Here is a 25606-nt window from a genome sequence, read left to right as displayed (position 1 = left end):
ACTATTTTATTTGTAATTTTGAAACAAGTTTTCACTAAGTAGCTCAGGATGAGTTCAAATTGACTCTTCTCCTCCCTCAGCCTCCCAGAGTGCTGGGATTGTGGTCATGAACCGCCATGCCCAGCGCCAATGTCACTTAGTTCTGAAGTACCCAACATGCCAGACTTTGGACTATCATTTTGTTTGAGTTGCAAAAGCATCGTGACAAGACAAATATACACAATGACTGTCTTTATTGATTGGGGGATTTCTCTTCTTAGAAATAGATTATATATAGGAAAATGCTACCGGAGAAGGGAGAGTGTTATGGCTTGTGTCTAGATGTCCCCCCAGAGTCTCACGTGGTCATTCATAGATGGGGTTTTTTCACAGGTATGTGGATCTAGGGTGTGTGATGCTGGGATTGATTCATGGTGCAATGCTAGGATCAAGGGTGCTAAGGTTAGGGGTGTGAGGGCAACACAGCCTGAGTAGCCTGGATAAGATAAAAGGGCCAGAAAAAGCTGTGGTCCTTCCATGTTGCTTTGCTACCTTCTCGCTATGAACTGTTTCTCCTCTGCAATGCCTGCCTGCCAGGCCATCCTGCCTTGGAGCTCACTATGTACTGAAACCTCTACAAACTGTGACATAAATAAACCTTTCTTCCTTTAACTTTGGGTGTTGAATATTTTTGTCTTAGCAACAAGAAAATGTAACTAAGAGGTTATAGTTGTTATAACTAAGACAGAGAAGTAATATTTATTATATTTATTATGGTTTTGTTATAAAATAACAAAATAATTCTGTCATTAACTTCAACAAATATTTTACATCTGGACATGGTGGCACGTGCCTGTAATCTTCACATTTGGGAGATGAGGCAGGAAAATTATGAGTTCAAGACGAAGCTGAACTAGATAGTGAGTTCAAGGCCAGCCTGGACTGCATAGTGAAACCCAGTTTTAAAAGAAGTTGCAATTATTTTATTAAAATCTATTAGCTTCCATACCTCAGGTAATTATACTCAGATGGTCTTTTTGAGTGGCTATAACAAAATATATACTGTACGGCTTATGAACAGTAGAGAATTATTTCTCACAGTTCTAAATGCTAGAAGGCTGTGATGAGGCTGAGTTCTGGCCAAAGCTTGCTTCCTTGATGGCTGTCTTCTTCTGTGATCTCACAGGACAGAAGGACAGCTATCTTTTGCAAAGGCAGTGGTGCCGAGCCATAATATCCTACTTACATGACTTTCTCACCTCCCAAAGGCCTCCCTTCCCAATATTGTCACTTTAGGGAAATGGGGATTTCAATATATAAATTTTGAAAGGCCAAAAACATTAGGACCAAAGTAGATAATAAACAGAAAAACAGAAAAAAAAGCACCCCTATAATATTCACACAAAAGCAAAAATTTGGTTTTCTTAATCTCAAAGAATATAGGAGGAAAACAAAAATCTCCTGAATGTCAGCCTAAAATACTAGAAATGGACATTCCTCCACTCAGTGTAGAGTTGAACTGTTCTGCCCTAGGAAAGAAAAAATAATAAGCTAGAATAACAATGTGATCAGAGAAATTGGAATCAGCTGATCAATTTTCAGTAACTCTCTGATTTCTATACCTAATAACAAGACTGGAAATTTATAGTCCTTATAGCTAAATCTCAAAACAGCTATAAAGTTTGTTTAGCATAACTTGCCTTTATTTCTATTCATAATAGATTAATCTATCATTACCAAAAGAGCCACATGAGTCGGAAAAAAATGTCAGAGCCTTTTATTTACCTTTAAAATTTAAAGTTCTGTATGACTACTAATAAAGATAGGACAAATCTTTTAAACATGTAGTATAAAAATGTTGAGTAGTAAAATATGAAAACCCTAGTTTTTCTGAAATGGACTCAGCAAAACATGTAAAGATTTGGAGGAGGTTAAAAATCATTGAGATATTTAAACATACTTAGAAATTGAATAGAAATGGATTTCATTAGTTGTACTATAAAAAAATTCACCCTATTTATATTTTTACATAGGAGACAATCAATTTAATGCAAAAATGTTTTTTGAGGAAAATAAAAAACAAAATGGGATACTTATTTACAAATACGAAAGATAGCCATTCATTTATTGAAACACGCAGTGACTTAACTCTGGGCTTATGGTATTTACAGAGTGAAAATGACTAAAAGTAGAGTCTATGAGGCAAATGAAACACATTTGAATGCTTTTAAATTACTTTTCATTTCCTTCAATAGGTAAACATAAAACACATAGAGTGATAGATTGATGGGTCTCTTAAGATTTTGATGAATGAATGAGCATATATGTAAGGATTTTTAGGGAACTGACTGTAATAAAATATATTCATCAGATTTCTACACATGTTGAAAACTTCATAATCTTGTTACTATCTTATTCATGGTAATGGACCATCCTCCCTTATACTCCTATTCAAAACTGGATCAAGAACTTTTACAGCTTTCTCTCATTTAAAAAAAAATGTCTGTGTGAAACACCACCAGCTCAATTTTTTGCTATTATCTTTGTGTTTTTCCCCTACTATCAATGTGACCTCAAATTAACCTTGTACTTTTGATAAAACTTAAAACTTGGCAAATTGGGTCATCATAATTCATCCTTTAAACAGAAAGCAAAGTAGAAAAATGATTTTTCTGTTACTTCCTATTGGGATGTTCTAAAATATTTAAGTGAGAGAAATCAATTTTGATAGTGATCTGGGCTTAGCTTATATAGACATAGTTTTACAGGGTTTTATTCATTTTCCTTCTAATCCTTCTAGTGAGTAGACTGTAAAGGTGTTATTTATGCATGTCTTAGGAAGTTAGTAGTTCGATCTTTTTTGTTGAAGTGTGAATAAAGTGACAGGATTCTTTTTACTTGAGATTGTTGTTCTTGGCATAGCAAACACAAGATATTAAGATAAAATAAATACCCATAAGAGTCATAAATGCCTTTAAGGGCTTGGATCCAAAAGGAGCGCTTAAGTTTGTCTTGTAAAAAACAAACAACCCAGGATTGCATTGTTACAGTTGCTCCAATTGGAAGATACTGTTGTTTTTTCAGATGCCTACTCTTTGCTATCTGTAGGTTGACAGTTCAAGAGAGGTAGGAGAAAGCACAGGTTTGTCTTTCTCTCAGTCTCGTTCTCCAACCCCCTACCAAGAGACAAACACTGAGTCTCCAAACATCAGTGAAAGGGCATAGGCCCGGGGGACAGGGGGACCCTCTCAGGCTTCAGAGAGGTCATCTCTACTCTTCTCTCTGTACCTCTCCTCTCTTCTGCCTTCTCCCCTCTGGTAGTCAGTTGGCAGAGTATATTTTATTGTGTAATTATTCACTGGCTTCTTGTCTGTTCTTGTGCTTTTTCAAAAGAGAAGAAAATATTATTTTCTAGCAGGTGCTGACAGACTTTCAACAAGGCAATGATCAAAGTGACAAGAAAGAAAAGTTTTTTTATTCCTTTCTTTTTTCTTTTTCTTTTTGGCTTGCAGAATCAAGACTTTAGGCATTTTGTGAATATATTAGTTTGGCTGGCAGAACATTCTATCAAGGACGCCAAACCCATGTAAAGACCTAGTCCATAACCTCTAATCTTACAGACTTGAACTCTATTATTTCTCATTAAAATTAGAGGTTTCCAAATTGTAACAGATGTCCTTAGTAGACATGTCTTATTACTGGGGAACATTAGATAAATGAAAATTGAACTCAGTATTTTAAGTTGCAACTCATGACAATACAAAGCTCTTCAGTTGGATCTGGCATTTTAAGTTTAAATTATAGAAGCCTTTATATGATTTGCATTAATTGATGCCTCAGCAATTTTTCTAAATTGCAGCAAGTAAGAAATAGTGGGAATTTTAAAAAGTAGGACCCTTTGACATTCCCTAAATCATAGGGGCTATACAGTGAATTTCAAGAGCAAGAATATATTAATTAACTGCCAAGAGAAAAGGATGAGGGTGGAAATCTTCCAATAGAATAGTAATGAAAACAAGCTGAGGGATGAGTAACTTGATATAAAAGAGTTTTATGACTATGTGTTATTGCAGGTGTCTGAATATTTTAAAACAGAGAAGATGGATGTATATGTGTGGAATAATTAAGTTTTAAAAACACGTAAAATTGGACAAACATGAGACAAATGTATGTACTGAAATCATTAAAATTAGGTATCTTATTACTATAATATTAGTTCCATTGACATGCTTAATGGAATTTAAGTATATTTATCATCTATTATTTGGATAAAATTATATGTGCCTGTAGTGTCCTATTAGAAATTTTAATTTCACAGTAAGTTTTATTCTGCTTAACAAAATGCTTTTCAAAATAGCAATAAAGAATTAACTTCATCATGGAGCCTATCAGCAAATATTGCATTTAAAGAAATGGAGAATTAGTACCTATGAGCCTGGAGAGGTAGTGCATGCTTGTAATCCTAGCACTTGGCTAGGCTGAAGCAGGAAGAATGCCCCAAGTTCAAGGCCAGTTTAAACTGCATAGCAAGACCCTATCTCAAAAAAAAAACCAAAAAAACAAAAACAAACAAAAAAACCACACCAAAAAATAGTACCTACGAACAAAACGAAATGTTTTTTAATACACTGATTTTTGGCTCACATTGACTATTCTGTGACCAAGGATAGGTGCCATATCTGTAGCATTTTATCATTAGTCACAGCATTCCCATGGTATTTAATTTGATTAGAAGGATAAAATTTTTTTCTAATTCTGGCAATGGAAATTCTGAGTAAATCTGAAGAAAATTTGTGTACTTTTACAAATAGGAGCATTTAATTAGCAAATCTGCAGGTAAAACCACAGTAAAAACAATAGAAGGGTTTCTCGTTTTAGCATATGAGCAACTTGGTAGTCTTCATTCTAGTGTAACTCTCATATAAGTAAAAATCTGAACAATCTGAAAAATCAGTCACTACCCTTATCTGGAAATGATGTCATAGGCCTCCAAAATTGGAGAAACAGGCAGAAGCCCATGAAAAAATTCTTCATAGGAACCTAGGACAAAAAGGGAAACTTGAACTGCAATTGATGAATTGGTGGAGGCTCCCTGTGGAGCCCTAAAAGTTCCAGGAGAGCTACTCCTGGGGGAAAGGGCACACTTTGTAAGTTTTACCTTTAGGAGCTCAACCTTATAGTGGCTATCAGAGAAATCTCCTTGTGCTTTCTGGGAAAGGATGGGGAATTGAACCCACTTTGACATGTCACAGACCATTCTTTTCTTAACAAGGCTTGACCTCAGAGGAAACTATTTTACCACAGCTCAACTTGGGGTTTTGTCACACTTAACCTAACAGAAGGAATATGCTTAAGCCCAGCCCTCTCTAGCCATCTGTTCCTTCTAAAGGAGGAGAAGCTCTTGTAAAGTCCATAAGTTCAGGGTCACTAAAAGTCTGAGACTGAAACATAGGACTAAAGAACTTGCGACTGACCCCTACCTGATCACATTATTAAAGGCTGATGTAAAACAGTTCCATGGACCTAGTACATGATTTCTATCAGGAAAATATTACAAAGCACATAGATGAAAAAAGCAAACAAAACAAAATGAAATGAAGAGTTTGAAAGGTCAGAGCAAAAAACCAGACTTTGATATTTCAGGGATTTTGGAATTATAAAACCAAGAATATAAAATAACTATGATCAATCTGCTAACAGCATTAATAGATAATGCAAATAGGCAAAACAGTTGAGCATAGTAAGCAGTGACAGAAATTCTAAAAAAGAAAGAAACCAAAGAAAAGAAAAATGAATGCTAGAAAACAAAAACACTGCAATAGAAATCAAGTATGCTTCTGATTGACTTATTAATAAACTGGGAAAGGAAGAGAAAAGACTCTCAAAGCTTGCAGTTATACCAATGGGAGCTTCCAAAACAGAAAACAAAGAGGAAAAGATAAAGATAAAAGCAAAACAAAACAAACAAACAAAACCAAAAACTAAGACTGAGGGGGGAAAAAGCATAGATTATCCAAAAACTGTTGGGGAACTACAAAAGGTGTAACTTTTGTGTCATGGGAGTAAAAATAGGAGAAAAAAATGAATATTTGAATCAAGAATAAGTAAAAGTTTACTCCAAATTAATTTCAGATACCAAATAACATGTCTAGGCAGCACAAGGAATACCAAGTATAAATGGAACAGAACAAAGAGCCTGGAAATAGACCACATAAATACAGCTAACTAATGTTTGAAAAAGAAACAAAGGGAATACAATAGAGAAAAAATACTTTACGCAGATCTTTCACACTTTACAAAGCTTGAAAGTAGATAACAGAACAAAATGTGAAACACAAAATTATACGTCTTCTAGAAGAGAACACAGAAGAAATTCTAGACAACCTTGAACATAATGAAGACTTTAAAAACAACACAAGAAACACGTTCCATGAAATAAATCATTGATAACCTGGACTCTGTTAAAATTAAAATATCAGCTCTGCATAAAACATGATCATTGAAATAAGAAAAAAGCCACATATTTGGTGAAAAGTCTTTGTACAGGACAACTCTGAAAAAGACATATCATTTAAAATATACAAAGAACTCTTAAAACTCAATGAAAGAAAATGAACCACCTGATTTTACTAAGAAATCAATGAAGAAACATTTCACCAAAGAAGATACACATATAGCAAATATAAGTCTGTGAAATAATATTCCACATTACATGTCAATAGGAAACTGCAAACTAAAACTACAGTAGATACCCTTATATACCCATTAGAATTGCTGAATTACACAAAACTGATACTACCAAATGCTAGAGAGAATAGGTACAACAAGAGCTCTCATTCAGTGCTCATGAGGCTACAAAATGGTCGAGTCACTTTGATAGACAGTTTTGCAGATTTTATGAAACTAAACATAAATTTACCAAATTATTCAGGAAATGTGCTCATTGTTATTTACTTCAAGGAGTTAAAATACCATGTCCATATAAAAATCTGCACAAAAATGTTTATAATATATTTGTTCTTAATTGCCAAAACTTAGCAAGTGAGATTATTCCTTGGAAGTCCTTCAGTGGATAACTAGATAAATAAATTGTGATACATCTATATAGTGGTTGATTATTCTTGCTAAAAAGAAATAAGCTGAGGGCTGGGGATTTAGCTCAGTGGTTCTGCTGCCTGCTTTGCTAGCACAAGGTCCCAAGATCAATCCCCAGTACCAAAAACAAACAAACAAACAAACAAACAAACAAACAAAAAAGAAATAAGCTGTGATGTCATGAAAAGCCATAGAGGAAACTACAATTCATATTACTAAGTGGAAGAAACCACTGAAAAGTTATGTACAATTTATGATTCTTTTCATGTGTGTATCCTAGGGTTTGAACTAAGTTGTGTATGCTAAGCAAGTGCTCTACTACTGAACTATATCCCCAGCTCTAATATTACTGATATTCTGGAAAAGAAAAACTATGGAAACAATAAAAAGATCAGTGGTTGCTAGAAATTTAGAAGGGTAAAGACAAGGAAACTTCTCTGCATGATATTATGACAGTGGATGCATGTCATTATACATTTCCTAAAACCCATGGAAAGTACAATAACAAACATAAAACCAAATAAAAAGTATGGACTTAGCATAATAAAAAATTTCAAAGAGATGCATCGATTATAAGAAATATACTACTCTGATGTAAGATTTGACAGTGAGGCAGTACTATATGATGGTGTGTACATATATTGAGGGAGGGAATATATATGTTTTATGAGACAAACATTTAATTTTTACCTGGATTTTGATGATAGGAACACAAGTAATGTGTTGTCCAAGTTCACTAAATTGTATCAATTAATTATATTTAGTTTTTTGAATGCAATAATTATGTGTAAATTTTCCAAAGTAAATGCATTAATTCTGTGTACTTTTAGGTATATTTATTATGCACAAAGCTAGAAAAAAACAAATTAGCAAAAATGTTTTTAAAAAGTGTATAAAATCATGGAGTGGTATGGGATAGTGACAATATTTAAAATGTTTAATATTTATTGTAAAATTGTCATAGAATAAATGGAAGAAATCCTTATTTGAAAAAATAGTTCAAATTAAGAATGGGCATAAACAATTATTGAGTCTTTTCAGTGAAGTCCTGGGTCTTGAAAACCTTTCAGAGATGATCTATTTTTAGAGTCATACATATTTAATTGACTCTGTGGACTACAACTTGTAGAAATCAAAATAAAGTAAACTGTAGTGAAAGTGATTCTTTTCTTAGTCAATGCAATTTAATTCAGTTTGGAAAATGTAAATTTTTTTTGCTCTGTAGAAAATGTTAGTATGTTACATTATTGTTTCTTTTCAACATCCTGTCTGTATCTTTCATCTTCAAACTCTTTTTTCAAATAGTCCTAACATCCTACTGATTTCCTCATTAATGAATTGAATGAACTTTATGACATCCATTCACTTTATTTGCGTGAGTTATATTTATAACTGCTTGAAAAATATTCTTAATTTTGAATATTTTCAAGTTTGAAATTTTATATTTTTGTGAAAAACTAGGGTATAAAGCCTTATTTGTTGTATCACAACCCACAAGGGCTATTTCCCTATTAAGTAGCATTCACTTTGCTGAATTCATATTATAGGAAATAAATCAAAAGCATAATGACAACCATAACTAATGTCTGAGTATTTACTATGAACAACTATGTATTTTGCATACTTTGTTTCGTTTACTTTTTACAATTGTGAAAGTTTATGTCTATATGTCCCCTGAGAGCCTCACGCAGTCATAGGTAGGGCTTTTTCAGAGGTAGTTGGATTTAGAATGTGTGATGCTGGAATTGATTCATGGTGCAGTGCTAGGATCAAGTCCACTATGATAAAGGGTATGAGTGCTACCCACCCTACATAGCCTGGATAAGACAAAAGGGGCAGAAAGACGCTGTTAAGGTCCCTTGCTTGCTTTGTTACTTCTGCCTACCATGAATCATTTCTTTTCTGTGATGCCTGTCTGCCATGCCACCCTGCCTTGGAAATAGCCAATTATGGACTGAAACATCTACAAACTGTGAGATAAATAAACTTTTCCTCCCTTAACTTGTGAGTGTGGGGGTTTTTTGTCTCAGCAACGAGAGAAAAGTAGCTAAGACAACAACCGCATGAGATCATGTGAATCGTGTATTAGTACCATTTTATGTATGGGAGTTATCTTTGATTACTGTGATGATGCTGGTAGCAGCTAAATCCTGAGATCTCAGTCTTCAACAAACATGCTTTACACCACTCTGCACATACCCTCTCACTCAATCCCAATACCAATTTCATCAGTTTGATACAATCACTATTCACTTTAACAAATGGGAAAACTGAAGCCAGGAGTACATGGCAAACTTGTCTGTGACTATGTTCTAGAACCCTTCTCTAAGATGGGAGGATCTCAAGTCTCTATTCCTTCAGGTCTAAGTAATCTTAGCGGAACTGATGTTAAGGCCTCTGTGAGTCAATGTTATTTTCATATTCTCTATGTATGAACATTTTTTTGAAAATATGCCCATTTCTTTGATTATATTTCCCAGAAATCTAAGAGAGAAACATATATGTGTGGTTACCTCATATACAACCATTCTTCCTGCTCTGCATAAAGAAGGAATACAGTGGAAAAAATTATAAAACTTGTCTGGTACATAATTTCACAGAAAGGAGGATAAATATAATTCATCTACATGATTATTGATTAAGGATTGTTGTTTGCTAATTCCTAAAAGAGAACACTGACTTATATCAAGATAGTAATTTGTCTCCTAGATTAACAGGTACATACAAAACAGTGTTTGTGATTCATGGAAAATATTGAAGAAGGAGTGTTTTAGCCCTTATAAGGGGAGCATTGTTTTACACATCAGGAGATGAATTATAGCTAAAAGTAGCTGTCAAATTTGTCAATCTGTTAGCCAAAGTGAATTTATAGCACCTTTGTTTCTCACATTCTTAGAATTAAAAAGTGAAGCAAACAAGGCTTCAAAACTTTCTGAACTTCTGATGGACATTACAGTGGGTTCTTCTTAGTCATTGGTAACTGGAAAATAAGAGTATTCTCTCTTAAAAAGAGAATGTAATCTTCATGAGGCAGTAACTGCTTCTCTAATTTACCACTGGGTAGCTAAGATCTGGAGTTCAAAGTAGAGAATCAATAGATACTTGCTTTATAAATGAATGAATGATAAATCCAACAGTTCATCCATTTTTTTCCTATGAAGGAGAATAAATAAATGTGATTTAACCTCCCATAGCCAATGTAACTGCTGAGCATAAAATTTGTCAATTAAAGGGTAGTTTGAACCTGCTGTGAGTTAAGCCACGCCTCCCTTTTACTGCAAAGGCTTCACAAAACGTGGTGACCCCAGGAAAATTAACATTTCTGTTGACATCTAATTGGTTTCAAGTGGTTTGCATACACCTAGAGAGAGTGAATAAGCTACCCTTTCATTCCCTTTTAAAATACAGGTTTCAATCTCATTGGAAATTAACAAAATAAAAGTGAAAATAAATGAATATTCATTAGACACCCTCACACAAACCTATAACAACTCTCAGGAATATGGCTGAAATTGCCATTAATGACAAATAGTTGTCATTTGAAACTCTGGATTTATTCCTTTAAACATTATGTATGTGATAAGTCAATGTTAATGTCATAATTGTATTTTGCTCTTAATATTACAAATATTGCAAAAGGTTAAGCAATGAACAAACCAAAATACAGTATTTTAAATCTATAACAAAAGATTCATATTGAAATTAAAGGAAAAAAACTTGTGCAGGAAGAGAAATGATTTTCATATAAAATTATATTAAAAGGGTAAAAAATACCCCTTGGTAGAAGAGTCTGAGAATTCTATGAAAATAAAAATTCTACTGAAATTGTTCTTGGGGCTGAAGTGTATGTAGCTCAATGGAAGAAAGTTTGTCTAGCATGCTTGTCACCCTGGGTTTGATCCCTAGAGCAACAACAGCAATAAACAACAACAAAAACAAAAGCAATTGTTCTTAAGAATTAAAGATTTTAGATTCTAACCCCACTTATTACAACTGAAAAATAGAATTTGTATTCGTGAAGTATCCATATAAGAGAGATATAACTCCCAAACTGCTAGATGTCAGATGTGTTAAGTTTGTGTTCCCCAGAATTGAAGAATGACTTCCAAGGAAGAATAGAGGTTAAGAGAGGGAACGATGTATTGAGAGAGACAGGATGCACTCAAGAGGGGAGCAATGGTGCTCAATGGAATGAGGAACATAAAATTGGGAACTGGGGATCTTTTATGTGCTTTGGGAGGTGGCAATCTGTGGAATTCCACAATTTATAGTCTTAATCTTCTTTGGGAGGTGGAAATCTCTCAAATAGCATTAAATAATCTATAGTTTTAGTCTTAGTAGTCTTATTTTTTTATTTTTATTTTTTTTGGTATCAGGGATCAAACTCAGGTCCTTGAGCTTTCGAGGCAAGTGACAGAACCACTGAGCTAAGTCCCCGACCCCCATCTTAGCAGTCTTAGTCTTTGTAGGTGAGAGAGTATCCTCCACCCCTAGTGAGGTAATAGTCTATTGTTGTGGGAAATCCCCCAAAAGTGATATTTATTACCATACAATCTCAAGCTTCCATTCATCCTTTAGGTAAGTATGTAAATTTGGCCATTCTGAATTTAATCTCCAAGGCTTGCCTTCTTCAGATGTGCCTCCAGCCACAGTTTTGATGTGTTCTCATCTTCTGCACTGACTCCCTCTAGGTCCTAGCCCTGTTGGGCGGCCTATTAATTTCTATCTAACTTAGCTGCCTATAATAGTATCATGACTGTTAACCCAAATAATTCCCACAGTTGTAGGTATACAAATTACTGTTATGTTTTATATCTACATAAACTAAAAGAATATTAATGCTGGGAGCATCTTTGAGTCCACTTGGATGAATTGTTTCATTTTTATACATGGTGTATTTAATATAGGTAGTTCAACTGGGGCTACAAGACCATTCCCCTCCAGTCACCTGAACCTGAGCAATGTCCCAGGGTCAACTTTGCCCACCCCCACCTTTGTCCTAAGGCCCTGAGGCAGAGATAAGAGAAATATCTCTGAGCCTGCCCTGAAACATTCCTAAATTCCAAACCAGGATACATGTATCTTATTCTCCTGCATGACCTACAGTAACCTTTCTTCACCTAGAGCTCATTGGAGGTTTATCCTCATGGACTGCATCTTATACACCCAATAACAGAGTGAATTATGGGAAAGGACATGAGCAGCAGGCACAGCCGAAGTGACAGGACCCTGTCAATCAAGCTCTGGAAGACCCAATGTGAGGTGCTCAGACCCTATTAACATTTTAAATTTTTTGAACCAACACTCAAGTGTTCATGCCATTTTCCTTTCCTCTGGTGTGAGTGCACTCACTCAGAGAATACTGTCATCTAATTCAATGCTGCTTCTTTCTTACCATTGTGTAGAGTATCCAATTCTTTGTTGCACACAAGAATCTAGCTACTCATCAAAAACCCCATCACTTATGATAATGAAATGGTTGAGTTGAGTCTCTGGAAACACCATACCAAAATATCTCTGTACACTAGAATATGTCACCCTAAAATATGCCTTGCTGATATACTAGTTACTTTGATCTGGTTATTTCAAAAAATTGAAAATATATGAGTAGTACTGAAAATGTTCACTTTTGTAAGACAGTCACATCTATAAAGGAAATATCCATTTGGGGGGATGTCTGTCTCTTTGGACCGAAAAGAGGAAAAATGATGCTATTAATAAATGAATTCTTAAGCATGGACTAAAAATTGCATAACAGGACTCATGTTTCTTTTATGGTGCTTTCCCTTGCTATCATATCTTTTTTTTTCTCTTAAATTCTTTTTTTGGCACATTTTAGGTATACAACACAATTACATTTCTCATTGGGAACTTGTACCTTTACATAATGCATCTTGGTTCTTTTTTTTCCCCCATTCCTAGCCCTCCCTTCACCCCCTCCACCCTTCCCGATTTGCAGAATTTATTTCCATTTTTTTTCCATTTCTCATCATTTTTCCTTTCCCTTCTTTCCTTTCCCCTGCCCCTCCCACTACTCCTACCCCTTTGGACATTTTCGTCCTATTTTGCATTATCAATTATTCATTTTAATCATTGGTACATTTTAGGTATACAATATAATGACATTCATCATTGGAAATTTGCACCTTTGCATAATCTCTCTTGCTTCTTATTTTTCACCCTTGCCCAGCCCTCCCTTCAACCCCTCCGTCCCTCACTATTTACAAAGATTTTGTTCCTATTTTCCCATTTTCTCATATTAATTCCATTCCCTTCTTTCCTTTCCCCTAGTCCTCCCACTTCCTTCCCCTTTGCCCCTTTTCTTCCTATTTCACATTACCTATTATATATTTTAGTCCTTATTTACACTTTCAGTTTCTCACACCAGAGAAACTATTCAGTATTTATACATGTATGTCCTATTTATTTCACTTAAGAGTATCATCTCAATGTGCATCCTCTTAGCTATAAATGTCTCTAATTTCTCATTTTTTATGCCTGAGTAGTATTCCTTTTTATAAAAAAACCCCACATTTTCTTATCCAGTCTCCAGTTGATGGACATTTGGGGTGTTTCCAAGTTTTAGCTATTACAAACTGTGCAGCTATGAACATGGGTGCACATATATCACTGTGGTATGATTCTTTCAATTATTTGGGGTAGATCCCCAGCAGTGGAATAGTGGGGTCAAATGGGACTTCCAGTCCTAGTATTTTGAGGTATCTCCATACTGATTTCCACAGTGGTTGCACCAGTCTACACTCCCACCAGCAGTGGAGGAGGGTTCCTCTTTCCCCACAGCCCCACCAGCATTGGTTATTGGTTGATTTCATGATAGCAGCCATTCTTTCTGGAGTGAAGTGGAATTTCAGCCTTGTTTTCATTTGCATCTCTCAAATGACCAATGATTTTGAACATTTTTTCATGTATTTATTTGCTATTTCGACTTCTTTGTCTGAGAAATGTCTGTTCCTTTCAGATGCCCATTTTCGGACTGGACCTTTAAATTTTGGAAGTCTGATCTTTTTAAATTCTTTATAGATTCGAGATAGTAGACCTTTGTCTGAGGAAGAGCAGGTGAAGATTTTTTCCCACATTGTGGGTTGTCTCTTCACACTGCTGGTGGTTTCTCTTGCTGTGCAGAAGCTTTTTAATAAGAAGAGATCCCACTTGTTGATTGTTTGTGCTAGTTCATGGGCAACTAAGGTTTTGTTCATAAAATCTTTTCCTATACCGATGTCTTCAAGAGTTTTACCTAACCTCTGTTCCAACTGGTTCAGAGTTTCTCTTTTAATATTTAGATCTTTAATCCATTTTGATTTCAGTTTAGTGTATGGTGAGAGATACAGGTCTAGTTTTAATCTTTGGCAAGTGGAAGCCCAATTTTTCCAGCACCATTTATTAAAGAGGCTATCTTTCCTCCAGTGAGGGGGTTTGGCTCCTTTATTGAAGATGAAATGGTTGAGTGTGTCTGGAATTGTTTCTGCATCTTCTAATCTGTTCCACTGGTCCTCAAGTCTGTTTCTTTACCAGTACCATGCTGTTTTTATCACAGTAGCTTTGTAGTATAGTTGCAGGTTGGGGATTGTGATACCCCCTGCCATGTCTCTGTTACCTAGAATTACTTTTGCTATTCTGGGTCTCTTCTTGTTCCAAATGAATTTTTGGATTGTTTTCTCGAGGTCTATGAAGTATGGTGCTGGGATATCAATTGGAATTGCAGTGAATCTATATAGCAGTTTTGGAAGTATGGCCATTTTCACTATATTAATCCTTCCCTACCCAGGAGCAGGGGATGTCTGTCCATTTTCTGATATCATCTTCAATCTCTCTTTTCAGGGTGTTATAGTTTTCAGAGAAGAGGTCTTTGATTTCTTTCATTAGGTTTAGTCCTAGGTATTTCAGTTTTTTGGATGCTATTGTGAAAGGAATTATTTGCCTTCTTTCTCTCTTAGTGAGGCTGTCATTCATGTAGAGGAAAGCTATTGATTTTTGTGTGTTGACCTTGTAACCAGCTACTTGACTGAATTTGGTTATTAAGTCTAGAAGACTTTTGGTGGAGTTCTTGGGGTCTTCTATATAGAGTATCATGTCATCTGCAAATAATGACAAGTTGACTTCTTCATTTCCTATCTTTATTCCTTTTGTTTCTTTTTCTTGTCTAACTGCCATGGTTAATGTTTCCAAAACTATATTGAACAAGAGTGGTGATAGTGAACATCCTTGTCTTGTTCCTGATTTTAGTGTGAAGGATTTCAGTTTTTGACCATTTAGTATGATTTTGGCTGTTGGTTTTTCATAGATGGCTTTTATCAGTTTGAGGTAGAGACCATCTATTCCAATTTTTTGTAGGGTTTTTGTCATAAATGCATGTTGGATTTTGTCAGATGCTTTTTCTGCCCCTATGGAGATAATCATATGGTTTTGATACAGTGTATTACATTGTTTGATTTGTGTATGTTGAACCATCCCTGCATCCCTGGTATGAATTCCGCTTGATCAGGGTGTATGATCTTCTTGATGATCTTGTGCGTTGTATTTGCCCATATCTTTTTAAGGGTTTTTGCATCTATGTTCATTAGTGAGATTGACCTATAGTTCTCCTTTTCAGTTGGGTCTTTCTCTGCTTTGGGGATCAAGGTGATGCTTGCTTCCAGGAATGAATTTGGGAGTATTGATTCCATTTGAATTTCATTGAAGAGTTTAAACAGTAGTGGCATTAGTTCCTCTCTAAACATCTTGTAGAATTCAGCAGAGAAGCCATCAGGGCCCGGGCTTTTCTTAGTTGAAGTGTTTTTAATTACATTTTCAATTTCATTGGTTGATATTGGGTTGTTTAGAAATTTTCATCTTCTTTGTTCAACTTTGGTAATTCATATGTACCTAGGAATCTGTCCATCTCTTCCGTGTTTTCCATCCTATTGGCGTATAGGTTCTAGAAGTAGGTATTGATGATCCGCTGGATTTCTGCTGGGTCAGTTGTAATTTCACCCTTTTCATTCCTAATTGAATGGATTTGGGCCTTTTCTTTCCTTTTTCTGATAAGGTTGGCTAAGGGTTTGTCAATTTTGTTGATTCTTTTGAAGAACCAACTTTTGGCTTCATTGATTTTTTGTATCATTCTCTTACCTCCATTGCATTGATTTCTGCTCTGATCTTTATAATTTCCTCCCTTGTATGAGCTTTGGGGTTGTCCTGCTCTTCTTTTTCTAGAAGCTTGAGGTTCAGCATCAGGTTGTTTAATTGGGCTCATTCTGTTTTCCTAATATGCATATTCACTGCTATGAATTTCCCTTGTGAGACTGCTTTCATTGTGTCCCATAGATTCTGATATGTTGTATTGTTATTGTCATTTAATTGAAGGAAATATCTGATCTCTTCTTCAATTTCCTCTGTGACCCATTGGTTATTCAAAAGTGTGGTGTTCAATTTCCACATGTTTATGAAATTTTTCCAGTTTCTTTTGCTATGGATTTCCAATTTCATCCCAATATGGTCTGATAATATAAAGGGGATAACTTCAATTCCTTTGCACTTACTTAAACATGTTCTATGTGTGAGTATGTGGTCTATTTTGATTAATGAACCATGTGCAGCTGAGAAGAATGTGTATTCTGATTTTGTGGGGTGGAAGACTCTGTAAACATCTGCTAAGTTCATTTGTTCAAGAGTTCAATTGAGTTCTAGTATTTCATTACTCATTTTTTGTCCAGTTGATCTATCTATTTGTGACAGTGGGGTGTTGAGGTCCCCCACTACAATTGTATTAATGCATATATAACTTTTCATGTCCGTTAGTATTTGTTTTATATAGTTGGGTGCACTAGTGTTTGGTGCATAGATATTTATGATTGTCATCTCTTCCTCTTGGATTCTTCCCTTTACAAGGATTTGGTGTCCTTCTTCATCTCTCTTAATCAGTGTTGGTTTGAAATCTACTTAATCTGCAAAGAGGATAACTACGCCTGCTTTTTTTTGGGTTCCCGGCACAGGGAGTATTGTTTTCCACCCTTTAACTTTCAGTGTATGGGTTTCCTTTGAATTAAGTGTGTTTCTTGTATGCAGCATATTGTTGGATTTTGCTTCTTGACCCATTCTGCCAGTCTATTTCTTTTAATTGGTGAATTGAGACCATTAACATTGAGGGTTATAACTGAAATGTATTGACTTGTCATTGTCATGACTTTTTCTTTTTGTTGGGTTCTCCCCCTTTACATTTACTTTCTTGTCATACCAGATGGGTTCATTCTGCTTTGCTTCATGGGGTTGTGATCCTCAATGTCTGTTCCTAGGATATTGTGTAAAATTTTTTAGAGTGCTGGTTTGGTATTCACGAAGTTCCTAAGGTGCTCTTTGTCATGAAAGTATCTTATTTCTCCATCAATTTTGAAAGATAGTTTTGCAGGGTTCAACAATCTGGGTTGGAAGGCTGTTTTCTTTTAGGGCTTGTAATATGTCACTCCAGGCTATTCTTGCCTTGATGGTTTGTGTTGAGAAGTCTGCTGTGATTCTGATGGGCTTTCCTTTTTATGTGATTTGTTTATTTTCTCTAACTGCTTGTAGAACTTTGTTCTTCTGTTGAGTTTCTGGAATCTTAACAATTACATGCTTATGTGTAGATTTTTTTTGATCAAGTCTATTTGGATATATGCCTCACTTATCTGTATGTCAAGTTCTTTTCCCCTGCTTGGGAAGTTTTCTGCCATTACTTCTGTGAAGAGTTTTTTTTATGTCATCTGCATTCTCTCCTGTTTCTTCATTGAGCCCAATCAGTCTTATGTTATTCTTTTTTGCATCATCTAGCATCTGCTGGGTTGATTTCTCATGTCCCCTTATAATTTTGAAGCAATTTTTCTTTTCCTAGTCACTAATTGCAATCTTATCTTCTGTATCTGAAATTCTGTCCTCACATTGGCTCATTGTGCTGTGTAGACTTTCAGTGTAGTTTTTCATCTTCTGGAAATCTATTTGCATCTTTTTATGGATTCCATTTGTTTCCTATGTTGAGATTCCATCATGTTCCTCAGCTCCTGTCTAGATTTATTAATCATGTCTTGCACCAGGCGCACAATTTCTCCTGTTATCTGAGAAATTTTTTCTGATTTCCTTTTTTCCAGATCCCCTTTTGTTGCCAGTTCAGTGGGTCCAGGTTGTTGAATATCAGAGTGTTCCATCTCATTTCCCTTTGGGGTTGCTGCAGGTGATCTGGAAGTCTGTTTTTGAGACTTATTTATGTGTTTTTTCATTTTGACTGAGGGGGCAGTGGGGTGCTTTTGGCGCCCATGCAGATCACCTCCTTTGAGCTGGGAGAGGTGGGACAGGGGCTGGGAGTGGCGATACGGATGTTGGCCATGAAGCCAGTTCCTCTGGACCAGAAGCAGTGGAATGGTGACTCAGAAGCCCCTACCTCTGGGCTGGTAGGGGCCACACAGAAGGCAGCCCAAAAGCCCTTTCCTCAGGGCCAGGAATGGCGGGATGGCTGGCTGCCAAAAAGCCCTTTCCTCTGGGCTGGGAGCAGCAGGATAGATGGTGGCCTGGCAGCCCCTTCTTCTGGACCATCAGCAGTCTGATGGTGGCTCAGAAGCCCCTTCCTCTGGTCCAGAAGTGGTGGGACAGAGGGTGGCCCAAAAGCCCTTTCTTCTGGGCTGGGAGTGGTGTGACAGATGGTGGCCCAAAAGCCCTTTCCTCTGGGCCAGGAGTCTGCTATCTTATCTTAACCTGACCTTTCTGTTACTCTCCCATCACTTGACTCCACCATTCCTTTCTGGGCTTCTGGATGCTATGTAAGTCTCTAATGTCTGGCCTCTCACAAGGTTCTGGTGTTTCCATGATTACATAAGTAATTAAATCATTTTTCTCCTCTTAATCTTATGTATATTATTTTAATTTATACACTAGTTAATAACCTAGAAAACAAATGGTGTAATTTTTTTGCTCCTACAGATGAGAGTAAAACTGTTGCTTGAGACTCTGGGCTCTAGTCCAGACTTCAGTACTGACAGTCTTTGAACTCAGGACATTTTTTAAATACCTGCTGGCATTGATCTTTTCTCTGTAATATGCATCTTTTATATGATGTAATAATACTATTTGGAGGATTAAATTATATAGTAGGTTAAAAGAGGTTGGGCCATGGTGATTGCTCAATATAAGTTGATGTCATTAATATTCACACTAATAGTATTATAGGAAGCTAAGTTAGATAGAAATTAATAGTCAGAGAGGGATCATCCCCTCAAGTGAGTCAGTGAAAAAGAGGAAACACATCAAAATTCTAGTTGGGGGGAAATTTGGAGAGAGCTAGGCCTCCAGGTGGAGACACAATATCCAGGCCTGTAATTCTTCCTAGAGATAAATAGCAGTTTGAGATTATACTATAATTATTATATCATAATTAGCACCACCTGGTCCAGTGAGCCTAGATAACACATCAGACGCATAGGTGGGTGACTAGAACACTTCAACTCATATGCCTGTCCCATCCTAAGAATATCTTTGTTCTTTCTATGATAGAAATGAGGCAGACTAGGGTTAATCATGCTCACTGATACACCATTGCTACATGCCTGGATTCCCCATTGGATCATTATTAGCTAAGTGACTATATTTGTAATCTTGTAGGTTCTTTTATAGTTTGATCCATAGCTACTCAAGTTGTAATTTTGCTGTATAAAATAACCTTGACAAAGAGTCTAGGCAGCAACCCACTTTTGGAACCTCTCCTGCCTCTCAGGAGCTTTCCTTCAATAAACTTTTTCCACTTTTAACCTCCTTTGTCCTCGAATCCAGTGAACTCAGCATGTCTAACAGGTTGGGAGTTACTTTCCTGTGACAGTATGACTAGATTTTTGTGGTGAAAGCAAATTCAGACTCAGTTCTTTCAACTCTTCCAGAGACTCAGGGACTACAAGCATTGAGGATGGAATAACTTTTACAGATTACAAGTGAAGACAGAACAGTTTTCCCAAGGCCAATGTTAAGAGGGTTGCTTCTTTGGGAAGTTGTCCCGTGCAGTTAATTCCTTTCCTTTGGCCCAAAATTCTAAGTTATAAATAAAAGCTGCATTGAAAAGGATAACTGCTAAATAATGTTCTTTTAGATTTATAGAACCCAGGACCTCCAATGACCTTCAGATTGCATCAGAATGCATAATGCCCTCCTTATTTAGTTCTGTATATAGACTACATAAGGCATGTAAATGCTGTCAAGTTTAACCTGGAAAAACGTAATGTTTGTATAAAGAATTATAAGAACTAGTCCCAGGAGGTGGAGGCTGATTGTGAGTTCATGTTGTGGCTAGGTAGGCAGGTAGGAGAGAGAGGGAGGGACAGAGAGAGAGAGAGAGAGAGAGGATGAAACACATGACCTGGATGAAGAAGACCACCTAGCACAATGCACCAGTCTCTGTAGCTCCTTTCACACCCCATAGACGTCCTTATACATACTGTGTTTGAGCTTCTGAAGATAGTCTTGTTGAGGAGGTGATAGCTCCTTCCATGTTTTATGGGTGGAAGCCCTTGAATAAACATGAATTTTCTTCCCACCAACTTTTGTCTCATGAGCATATTGGCTTTTGAATGTTTAACAGATGGTCTTGAATCCAGTATTTATGTTCTTTTCTCCTATCAGACTATAGGAGAGAGAGAAAAAAATCATTTTCCTTTACCCATTTTAGGGTTTCTGGTAAGTACTTTGTGAGTTAGATTCTTCAGAGACAGGAAAACCCAATGAAGATTAACTCCAAGGAGTGGTTAGAATATAAGCTTATAATGTGTCTTAGGTTCACTAAAGACATTGGGTTTTTAAAAGCAAATGTTATTGTTTTTATTAGTGCTTGAGTTACTTGTAGGAAAATAGATGCACCTTGAAATTATAATATTAAACAAAATAAATCAGACACACAAGTTTTGGTATCACATGGTTTCTCTTATATGAGGAAACCCAAAAAATAAATAAAGAGCAAAATGAAAGGTAGATAACAGGGCACTGGGTTTTGTACTGGTGGGTAGGATAGGGCAAGGAATTTAAGAGAAAGTGACCAGGAAGATTATAGTAATTAAAGGTTGTATAATAAGGTTTATTATGCTAATTTAAACCTGTACTTTCTTCATTAACAAAATTGTTAAGAATTTTTCTCTCCTGTTGCAAAGGGAAATTTTCTTTACAAAAGGTAAGTCTATGTCCTGTTTTTAGAGGACATAGCTCTAAGCAGTCTAGATGGCAAAGAGGCATGTCTTGTGGTGGCGTTTTCTGCTACACGTCACTATTCTTTCTTATCTGCTCCTTTTCTTACTGACATATTCTTCATGAATTAGCTTAATTTAGAAACACATACACACGTGCACACACACTGATATCCAGAAAAAAGAATCATATTTCTGTTTAATTCTTACTGTTTTTTTAAAATCCAAATAAAGTCAATCTTTCTGGTTTTTAAATATAAGGAAAAATATGCAAGAACATTATTCATTTTTTCATGATTAAAAGAACCACTTTTAGTTAATAATTTCCTATTTATTTTTCTAAAAACCTACAAAACATAGACTGGATTCATAAATAATTTACCCAATAAGAATTATGTTTTCAATAAGCTAAGTCCATAATTTTCTGGTATATATGTGAGTTTCAGCATCATAGAAAATGACACTCAGAGTTATTTGGTATAATAACTATGTATCACTAATGCAGTTAGAAAGATTAAAACAAATATTTTGATGTGTCAAGAATTTGATAATGTCAACTAATTTAATCTTCAGAATCATTCTATGAGGTACCATTAATAACAGATACATGTTTTGCACGTATGCAAGGCCAAGTGCCTGGCACTGTGGTAGGTACTAAATGCTCATAATAATTCTCACAACCATATGGTGAATGAGATCTCCTGGATATTTCCATTTCAGATAGAAAAAAACAAGTCTCCAAGAAGTCTATAATTGGTCCATGGTTGTTTAGGGGTAGACAAACAACAGGATCCAAACTTGAGCTCAGATTTTCTGATTGCCAAGTGTATGCTATTTTTTATACACTATGCTTCTTCAGCTCTCCACGTGAAAAAGAATGTGTGATTCACACATCAGTGCTTGTGGAATAAGTAATTGTGGGAAACAATGGGAGTGAGAAGATCAGGGATTCTGTAGTTAGAGATCATTGCTTAAAATCCCTGCTTTGGAGTTTTCCATTTAACTGACATTTAACTGACATCAGTTTTCCATTTAAACTGTTTTATCACTTCTGCAGCTTGCTTTCCACTTCTTTAAAATAGGTTTAATATCCACTGTGTTATGATGTGAGCATTAAAATATATTTCAAGTGCTTTCCCTAGTGCCTCGATCTTCTCTCATAGATACTCAGTATTAGTGAGCAATAGGCTCATTGGGCATTGCTAAAGTTCAGGTCATGTTATCCCAAACTATCTTGGTATATTTGATTTTTCTAAATTGCAGGAATTTTGAAGTGCCACGCCCAAGGAGATCTCCCAGACCTTCCACTGCTCTTCTCCTCTGAAGCAAGTCAAAAAACCTAGGTAGAAATTTCTGACCTTGCCCTCTAACCCTCTTGTAAATGGTGTTCTCTGTATACCTAGGGAAAAGGAGCATCCTTATCTCCAGGACCCAGGAACACAGGAATCAGAACACATAGGACCTGCTATTTCCCTGACTTATTACATTTAGTTCATGCCCCCTTTTTTTGCTTGTTTGGTTTTTGAGGGTCTAACTATGTAGTTCAGACTGACCTTGAACTCACTTTGTATTTCAGGCTGGCCTCGAACTCCCAGCAATCCTCCTGGCTCAGCCCCCTTCAGCTGAGATTACAGGCAAATGGCACCACGCCCGGTTAGTTCATACCCTTTTGGTCTCATCATATTTTCCCATGACTATCCACTCTTTATCAAATCTACTTCAAATAAGTATTTAACTATTAGGTTTAGTTCTTTCTTTGGGTCTGCATTTTCTTATGAAGGTTCTTATGCTATGTAGTTTATATTGAATAACTTTATATGCTTTCCTCTTGATAATCTTTTTGTTTAATATATAGATGCCACAGCTATAAGCTTAAAAGGGTAATAAGAAAAGATGTTTTTCTTCTCCTACAGTGATGTCAAATGCGTATTTTATAAATTATAACAAAGATTCAAAGATGAAAACAAAATATGACCCCATTTTTCATAAAAATGTCTCATTATCTTTTAAACTTTCTATTTTCAATAAACTTCATCTTATTTATATTTTATATCTTTGAAAATATTAATTATTTCATTTCTTATTATATATTGGTTTTTATTTTCTATATCCTTTATTATATATTATATCTTGAATTTGTTTTTAAATGTATTCATTCCATACTTCAATCTTCTTTCTTTTCATGCAATCAAAAAAAATCCTCTATTTATTCTAAGCTTTCTTTTCTAAATTATTAGAAAAGTAGGATAGGTCACAAATGCATAAAAAAACACTACATATATATTATATATAGTAGTATATATATTACATATATAGTATATATATGTGGTATTGTGTATATATATATATGTATGTAGTGATTTGGGGATTGAACCCCAGACATAATACACACTAAACATTTATCTAACACTGAACCACACATCCAGTCCTTTAATTAATTTTTTTTTGGTACCGAGGATCAAACTCGGGACCTTGCGTTTGCAAGGCAGGCGGTGGAATTACTAAGCTAAATTCCCAGCCCTTTTAATTAATTTTTAATGGGAAGGATGTGTGAGGTTTTATAAAATTATTTTGAGTGAAAATATATTTACTCTGAGTGTTTATTTATAAATTAGAAGTAGAGTTTACATAAGATGAGTACTGATCATGATAGAAGTTACTTTTTATGAACAATGAGCTCTTTTTTTAATAAATATCTTTAATAGTTACTTAATTCACTTGGTTCAACCTTACGTATTTGTGACATTTAAATTGCAAATTCCTAGTGTATATTATGCAATCACTGCATTTATTTTTGTCATTTGAAATCACAATTCTCTTTATTGATTTGTCCAGTGGAGAATGATTATTTCAGGCCTTAGGTATTTGCGGGTATTTATATAATGACTTTATGTTGAGGTTGCTGAAAAGTGAAAGAATCCTGTTGAAACACCTAAATATAAGATAGCAATACTGGAATCGGTGAATATTTTAGTTAATTCAGACAGGAACTTGTTTTAGACAAGCATTTTCTTATTCATTCTCATAACGTATGGATCAGAACTACCTTCTATCCCTCTGACAATACCAGTGAATATTCTAAGCACAGGCATTCATTTCTTACTATTTTCTGCTTCTCATTAGTGAACAATTCTCAGTGTTTCACAGTAGATGGAATAGTTTGTATTGAGTGGCTCTTGTTACCAAATTCTCTGAGGAGTTTTTGACATTAAAAATGATGCTCTACTACAACACTGAAATCTTTTCCTTTATGTCAAATTCCCAGTGTATAAATTACACAGTTAAAATGAAATCTCCAGCATGTTTGGGCTCCATTCTCTACTGACATTTTGTAGCATTTAGAAAAAAAAAAGCTTTTAGGATTCATTGTAGAATGTCTGATGCATTCTGTCTTTCAGGAAATGTGCTCAGAATAGCATCATTTTATTCAACTTGATATAAGGTTTGATATTCTAAAAAGCCCTTTCTGTAATTAAACTTATTTTCCCCCATACTAAGCATAAACCTCCATCGATTCATTTGCTCAAGATTGCGAAAAGGCATTTAAAAAAATTCTTCCTCTACACTATAGCATTATTTTTCTTACTTATAAAGACATCAGAAATTTCCATGGCTTCATTAACATTAACTCATGAACTCCTTCAGCACGTGTTTCCATATTTGATCTTAGTTAATGAAAAAATCATCCTGAAATTCCAGGAAAGATTTATCAGAGTTCATTAAACCACTGTTAAATACATTTTTTGTATTACTGCACCCTTTCCATTTAGTCAACTTTATGTCAGGGTTCTCAGGGCAAAGATATTTCTTGCCTTTAAACTGAAAATTTAAAGATGAGTGCAAAAGGGAAACAAAAACCTGCCAGTAGTAAAGAGCAAAATGGATGAAATGTTTCTTTGAAGGTACTGAAATTTAAAATCAGACATGTGGTTGCATTTTGATTTGATTTTGTAGTGGTCATTGTGACAAATTTAAATTTGTAAAGATAATGTAGCAGGTAAATTCTCATATAACCAATGACGGACCTAAGTTTTCAAAAGTATAGTTTATCTTTATTCACTCAATTAAATTTTACAACTTCATAGGACTTCATAAGGTATACAGATATTCTTCTTTAATATTGTTGGTATTTGGCTATTTTAGCTTGCAAGCTACTTTCCTTTTCCAAAGCAGTGCTATGGATATACTTCTTTTGTTAATAAAATAATTTCTAGCTACTTTAAAATGGACAGCAAGTATAAACTGAAATTCCCCCAATTCACTCACTAACAAAACCATAGGGATCTTTAAGGATATTTTCAATACTCTAACTTAAAAAAAAGCCCTCAGAATATTTTAGGGATATGCAA

At 35.3% G+C, this 25606-nt stretch overlaps 1 long non-coding RNA gene across 1 annotated transcript in view; it reads left to right on the top strand.

The window, feature by feature from the left end:
- Positions 1 to 289: 289 nt before the first annotated feature.
- The window catches only part of LOC110348605 (uncharacterized), a 32000-nt gene continuing 6683 nt past the window's right edge, over positions 290 to 25606 (top strand). Inside the window, exons 1-2 of the long non-coding RNA XR_002393962.2 lie at positions 290 to 372; positions 22834 to 22910. This is a non-coding gene — a long non-coding RNA (uncharacterized LOC110348605). The remainder of the gene's footprint in view (positions 373 to 22833; positions 22911 to 25606) is intronic.

This window comes from Heterocephalus glaber, unplaced genomic scaffold (genome assembly GCF_053883595.1).
Source record: "Heterocephalus glaber isolate CG9 unplaced genomic scaffold, H.glaber_assembly_v1.0 deba00000122, whole genome shotgun sequence".
In the NCBI taxonomy this organism is placed as follows: Eukaryota; Metazoa; Chordata; class Mammalia; order Rodentia; family Bathyergidae; genus Heterocephalus; species Heterocephalus glaber.
The sequence above is the reverse complement of the archived record's forward strand: the minus strand, read 5'-3'. Positions and strand labels throughout refer to the sequence as shown.